This window comes from Nomascus leucogenys, chromosome 20 (genome assembly GCF_006542625.1).
Source record: "Nomascus leucogenys isolate Asia chromosome 20, Asia_NLE_v1, whole genome shotgun sequence".
Lineage (NCBI taxonomy): Eukaryota > Metazoa > Chordata > Mammalia > Primates > Hylobatidae > Nomascus > Nomascus leucogenys.
This window is the reverse complement of record NC_044400.1, coordinates 48372212-48378211: the sequence shown is the minus strand read 5'-3', so window position 1 is coordinate 48378211 and position 6000 is coordinate 48372212. Positions and strand designations below refer to the sequence as shown.

The following is a 6000-nucleotide window of genomic DNA, read 5'->3' as shown; positions in this document are numbered from 1 at the left end:
CCGTGCCTCAGTTCACCCCTTGCCATCCTCCAAGGACGGGGAGAAGGGGCAAGGCGGGGGAGAGCCAGGTGGCTTGGTCGCCCCCGGCCCCCGCCCCCCATGTTGTGTGCAGTTTCCACCACGTCTGTTTCGGAGGGAGAAGGGGAGGGTGCCGATGAGGCGAGGCGCCTTCGGGAGCGCGGAGAGCGGGCAGGCAGTGCCACCTGCTGAGAGCCACTCAGGCCGAGCGAGCGGCGGGCAGTGCCACCTGCTATAAATAGGCCGCCAAGGACAGGGTGTGCGACTGCACATCCCGCCACGAGGGCCTGCATCACGCGCGGGGCCCCGCGCCCCCGGCTCCCCAGGGAAATGCTGTGCCCAGATCCTGCGCAGGAGTCTGGATGGGGCGGCGGCCCGAGTACTTCCCCCCCATTCCCCCCACAGACACTGGCTGAGGATGGCCCGCGGGCTTGGGGGCGGGGGGTGGCAAGGAGGGGAGGGAGGCCGCGGCGGACCCGCAGTGCAGCAGCTGTTGCTCGCTTGTGACTCGCCCGTCCGGGCCGTGCTGCCCGGGCACAGTCACACGGCGCAGTGGGGAGGAGGAGGACACCGAGTCCTCCTCCCAGCTCCCCGGGGACCGAGTGGGGAGATCCCGGCTCCTGTCCTCCCCTCGCCTCCAGCGCGCTCGCCCAGGCTGGGAGGAGGAAACGAGAGCCGCGCGCAGACACCTCCTCCTCCTCCTCCTCCTCCTCCTCCTCCTCTTCCTCCTCCTCCTCCTCTTCCTCCTCCTCCTCCTCCTCTTCGGCTGCTGCTTCTGGTGCCGCCACCGTCCGCCGGTGCCTGTTGCTGCCGCCGCCGCGGGACCCGCTGTGTCCTCAGCTGGGTGGAGAAGAGGCGGACGCCGAGCCGAGGGGAGCCCCCTCCCCGGCCCACCGCGGCGGGAAGAGCGCAGCCAGCCGGGTACGATGGACTCCCCGCCCGCCCAGGCAGTCCCCAGGATGACCCCAAGCACCTGCGCGTCCCGGCCCGGCCCCGGGCTCTGAGCGCGCCGCGGCACAGGTAAGGCGCTTTCTGGGGCTTCGTCCTGGCCACCCCGCTGGCTCCTCCCGGGGCATCGCGGCCGCCCCCTCCCGCAGCACGCCCCTGCCCCGCCTGGCCGCGGAGGGGAAGGCATCTGGCCGCCCACGGACGCGAGGCCAGGGTCTCTCGGGGGAGGAAGTTCATTGCCATCTCGTTGCCCCCCACCCCCCCACCCCCCCCCCACCCCCGCCGCCCTTGGACGAAAGCGAAACCTTGATGTTGCTAGCGACCCGAGAGCTCCGCCGGCTTCTCCCCGCACCCCCGCCCGCTCACTGCTCCGCGCATCTCTCCCCTCCCCACTCCCGCCAATTATCTCGAGGGCTAGCGTGTTTGCAAGGCGACCAGATTGGGAAGAGTGTGGTCAGAGTGACCCCAAGCCACCCTTTAAAAGTTCAGGGTACTTTGCAGTAGTAACTTTGGCAGCTCCACCAGTGCGCGCAACATTTCTTTCTATGGGCACATCCTGTACCAGTCATTTTGAAACCCTGCTTGTTTCTGGCCGCTTCCTGATGGCTCTGTGGTTATGAGACCCCCTCAAACTTCACCAGGCATTAAGGTTTTTTTGTTTTTGTTTTTGTTTTTTTTCAAAGAGGTATCATTTTGTTTGAAATCCACCTAGACGTGGCTTTTCCTGTTTTGATTTTACTTAACATAGCTTATTCTCTGGAAGTTGCTTTAAAAAGAAGTTGAAAGTGATGATTGTTCCTTCTACCAAACAGTTTAATTTTCAGGGTGCCCCATATTAATGGATATGTTTTCACTTCATAGATTTCTCATTGTTTCCTTTATGATGGGATAATTTCATTTATTAATAAAATCAGACTTTGAAAGAGCATTTAAAAATGACCTGGTTTAAATAGGTCAGAAACTCAGCTATCTGTACAACTTCAAACTTCTAAACTTTTTGCACTGGACCTAAGCTGAATGCAGAGGCCCTGGTCTAAAACTCTTGTTTAGGAGGGCAGAAATTTCTTCCCTAGATGTGAGCTGGGATTGGTAGGAGTTGGAGAATGGCCACCTCTGGTTTTTGTTGTGTTTTGGAAGTCAGCTGTATGTGTGAGGGTTTGGGGTGGAAGAATGAAAGCAGGGCTGCTCCCAGAGGCTGGGAATCCACCTCGCAGAACGACTTTTTGTATTTCTGACTCTTCGTGTTCTGTCACTCCCGTGGGTTAGGAATATCTGGACAGGTGAGTTCGGCACCTTTTTCTAGAGTTGAGATGGCTTCTCTTGGTCGGTAAAGAGGTGTGCATCATAATCAACTCCTTCCTGGCAGCTGTCTTAAGGAATAAGGACATGGCATGAAAGAGTTTGCATAGAAAAGGTTTAACTGCTTTTGTAAACAGGTGTTTTACAACGATTTGAAATTGGATGCTGTCATAGTCTCACAGTCTGCCTGTTTCTTGTTATTTTTTTCTAGCGTGTTATAGAAAAATAAGACCCCAACAAGCACTTTCTCTCCAGATTTATCTATAAGTAACCATTGACATAACATGCGCTACTGGATAGTAGCCATAGCTGTGAGTTAAAAGGTATCATATAAAGTGTTTAGGCCAGGGGCAGTGTCTTACACCTGTAATCCCCATGCTTTGGGAAGCTGAGGCAGGAGGATCGTTTGAGCTCAAGAGTTCAGAAAGATAGTGAGACCCCATCTCTACAAAAATTTTTTAAGTGAGCTAGGGGTGGTGGCACCCACCTGTAGTCCCAGCTACTTGGGAGGCTGAGGCAGGAGGATCACTTGAGCCCAGGAGTTCGAGGCGGTAGTGAGCTATGACTGTGCCACCTCACTGGAGCCTGGGTGACAAAGTGAGATCCCATCTCTTAAAAAAAAAAAAGAGTTTAGGGGATATGTTCTGAAGTGAACACAAGTAGAGCATTCTAACACTATTGAGTGCAAGGAGACATGGAAGGGACTAAGTGGTTCAAAGCAGGAAATAAAATCATCAGGTAATAATTAAAATAATTTCTTTCCTGTGGATTTGTCCAGCCATTTGCAAACCAGGAGAACAGGAAAAAAAAATCACTGGTGTAGTTATAAATTACTACATTACGTTTTCAAAGGAAAATTTTGCAAACGAGTCTCCTTGTCAGAGTCTATTGTTATCTACCCCACTGAGAGTGCTGGGGCTTCCCTTTTTCACCATGACAGCATTTCTGGTTGGGTGGCAGTCATGCAGTGTTGACCTGGTGTCCCATAAGGCACAGTTTGTCAAAACACTAGTGGATATTAGGAGGAAACGTGCAACTCTGAAGCAACAGAGCTTGCCCCTTCTTCCTCATTATCCAGCTGGTGATAATCCCTGTCCCCCACTTCCCTAGAAGACAGCTCTGACCAGGAAGGCTGCAATCACAATGAGATGTACCCCTATGCAGAGCCAGATGTGGGTGGGTGGCTTTTTGTGGTCCAGATCTTCTAGGATATACCACTGGCAAGCAGTGGAGCGCCTGAACCAAGCATCATGGCTGTTACCTCTTCTGTGTTCACAGCAGCATCTTCAGTTGTCTTGGTGCCTGGAGTAGGCACCACAGCTGCCTGCTTTGTTGGCCACCAGCTTTCTGGCAGAGTAGATGGTAGGGAGGAGAGCAAGGGGTTCAAGAGGATTCTGTCTTTGAGCATGGTTTTAATTTGATCTGACAGAATGGCCGCTCTGTGAAGCCCTTCTTACTCTCTCCACAGCATTTCTCTGTAGGTCCCCAGTTTTTGCTCTTTTCGGATTTCCAGAGAACAGAAAATGTATCACAGCCCATTTGGGGACTTCCTGTATATGTGTGGGTGCCTCAGGATCATTTATTTTGCCCTTTTCCAGTCTACCGTGCTGCCCTTCTCAAGTTTAACAACCATGTTAGTTTCAATATTTTAAATATTTCTCAGCAGGTTTCATCTCCTGGTCATTAAACTTGAGAACTAAAATCTGCTCATTAAAATGACTGAGTCCATGGCCAGGCATGGTGGCTCATGCCTATAATCCCAGCACTTTGGGAGTCCAAGGCAGGTGGATCACTTGAGGTCAGGAGTTCGAGACCAGCCTGGCCAGCATGGCAAAACCCTGTCTCTACAAAAATATAGATATACAAAAACTAGCCAGGCATGGTGGCATGCGCCTGTAGTCCCAGCTATTTGGGAGGCTAAGACAGAATCGCTTGAAGCCGGGAGGCGGAGGTTGCAGTGAAACATGATGGTGCCACTGAGTCCATTCAGCAGCAGAGTAGTGTTGGGGTTTGTATCCCTGTAGTGATGATGAAGGATTTAGGTTTTCAGTAAGAACTATTACCTTACAATTTCCTTCACTGACTTTTCTTCCTTTCCAACCCCACATTCCAATAAAAAATATCTTTAGACCAGATTCTTCATGAAAGACATGAAGGTTTTCGTCTTTAAGGTTTTTGACATTTTTTTTTTTTTTTTTTGAAAGGAGTCTCGCTGTGTCACCCAGGCTGGAGTGCAATGGCGCGATCTCTGCTCACTGCAACCTCCGCCTCCCGGGTTCAAGTGATTCTCCTGCCTCAGCCTCCCAAGTAGCTGGGACTACAGGCATGCTCTACCACGGCCGGCTAATTTTTGTATTTTTAGTAGAGGCGAGGTTTCACCATCTTGGCCAGGCTGGTCTTGAACTCCCGACCTTGTGATCCACCCGCTTTGGCCTCCCAAAGTGCTGGGATTACAGGTGTGAGCCATGGCACCCAACCAGTTTTTGACATTTCTAAGCCAAAAGTTCCATTTCATGAGGTCTTAGATGCAGGGGCAATGTGTCCCTTTTCAGATTTCAGATGTTTAGAAAAAGATTTGTCATATTTGGGCCAACTGAAAAACTCTTGATATGTAGGTTTTTATGAAGCTGTGCAGAATGTAGGAAATACATTTTAGCACCAACAAAGAGGCATTTAATTTTCAGTGTGCCTGTCTCCTTTGAGATGAACAACGGCCATTTTTCTCTTAAAAAGACAATGCTTATTTATCAGCACATTTTATATAATCAGCAAATCTAAACCTCCGAATTAGGTAAGCCCTATAGGTTTGTTGCCAGAATTAGTGAATTTATACATGCAAAGTGCTTAGAACAGTGCCTGGTACACAGTGAGCACTCAATATTATTTATTGCTATTATTATGTTTATTTTTATTTTATTTTATTTTTTTATACTTTTAGAGTATAATTTTGATGTTAGGTTTGGATTGCTGAGGCCAAGCAAAATTTAGATAGAACAACCCAGCTAATCCACTAGAAAGATATTTGAGGGGCCTGGCGCGGTGGCTCACGCTTGTAATCCCAGCACTTTGGGAGGCCGAGGAGGGCGGATCACAAGGTCAGGAGATCGAGATCACGGTGAAAACCCGTCTCTACTAAAAATACAAAAAAAATTAGCCGGGTGTGGTGGCAGGCGCCTGTAGTCCCAGGTACTCGGAGAGGCTGAGGCAGGAGAATGGCGTGAACCTGGGAGGCGGAGCTTGCAGTGAGCCGAGATCGCACCACTGCACTCCAGCCTGGGTGACAGAGCGAGACTCCGTCTCAAAAAAAAAAAAAAAAAGAAAGATAATTGAGAGTTATTCCCACCTAAAGATCTATGGGATCTTTGGATATCATCTATGAGAAGCAACAGAAGTTTGTGGATAAGACAGATATGGATTCAAATGCCACCTTCACAATTTATTAGTGAGGGAACCCTTGGGTAAAATGAGCATGACAAAACCTACTTCTCAACGTTGTGAACGTACAGAAGATCATTAATATAAAATGTCCATGAAGTGGTAGGTGGTCAACAAGTATTGCTCTAGCAAAGTGGTTAAGAGCAAGCAAACTCGGGAGCCAAAGGGCCTGGGTTCAAATCCCGATTCTGCCACTTTTTATAGTATGGCCTTGGGCAGGTGATCTCACTTCTCTGTGCCACTGTTCAATGATAATATTCCTTATTGTCCAACGTTTTGTAAGTTAAATCAGTTAATAAA

At 50.0% G+C, this 6000-nt stretch overlaps 1 protein-coding gene across 1 annotated transcript in view; it reads left to right on the top strand.

Annotated features, from left to right (window-relative positions):
- Nucleotides 1–778: 778 nt before the first annotated feature.
- The window catches only part of TBC1D1 (TBC1 domain family member 1), a 247157-nt gene continuing 241935 nt past the window's right edge, over nucleotides 779–6000 (top strand). Inside the window, exon 1 of the mRNA XM_030800843.1 lies at nucleotides 779–1038. The gene's annotated coding sequence lies outside the window, so the exon portion shown is untranslated. The remainder of the gene's footprint in view (nucleotides 1039–6000) is intronic.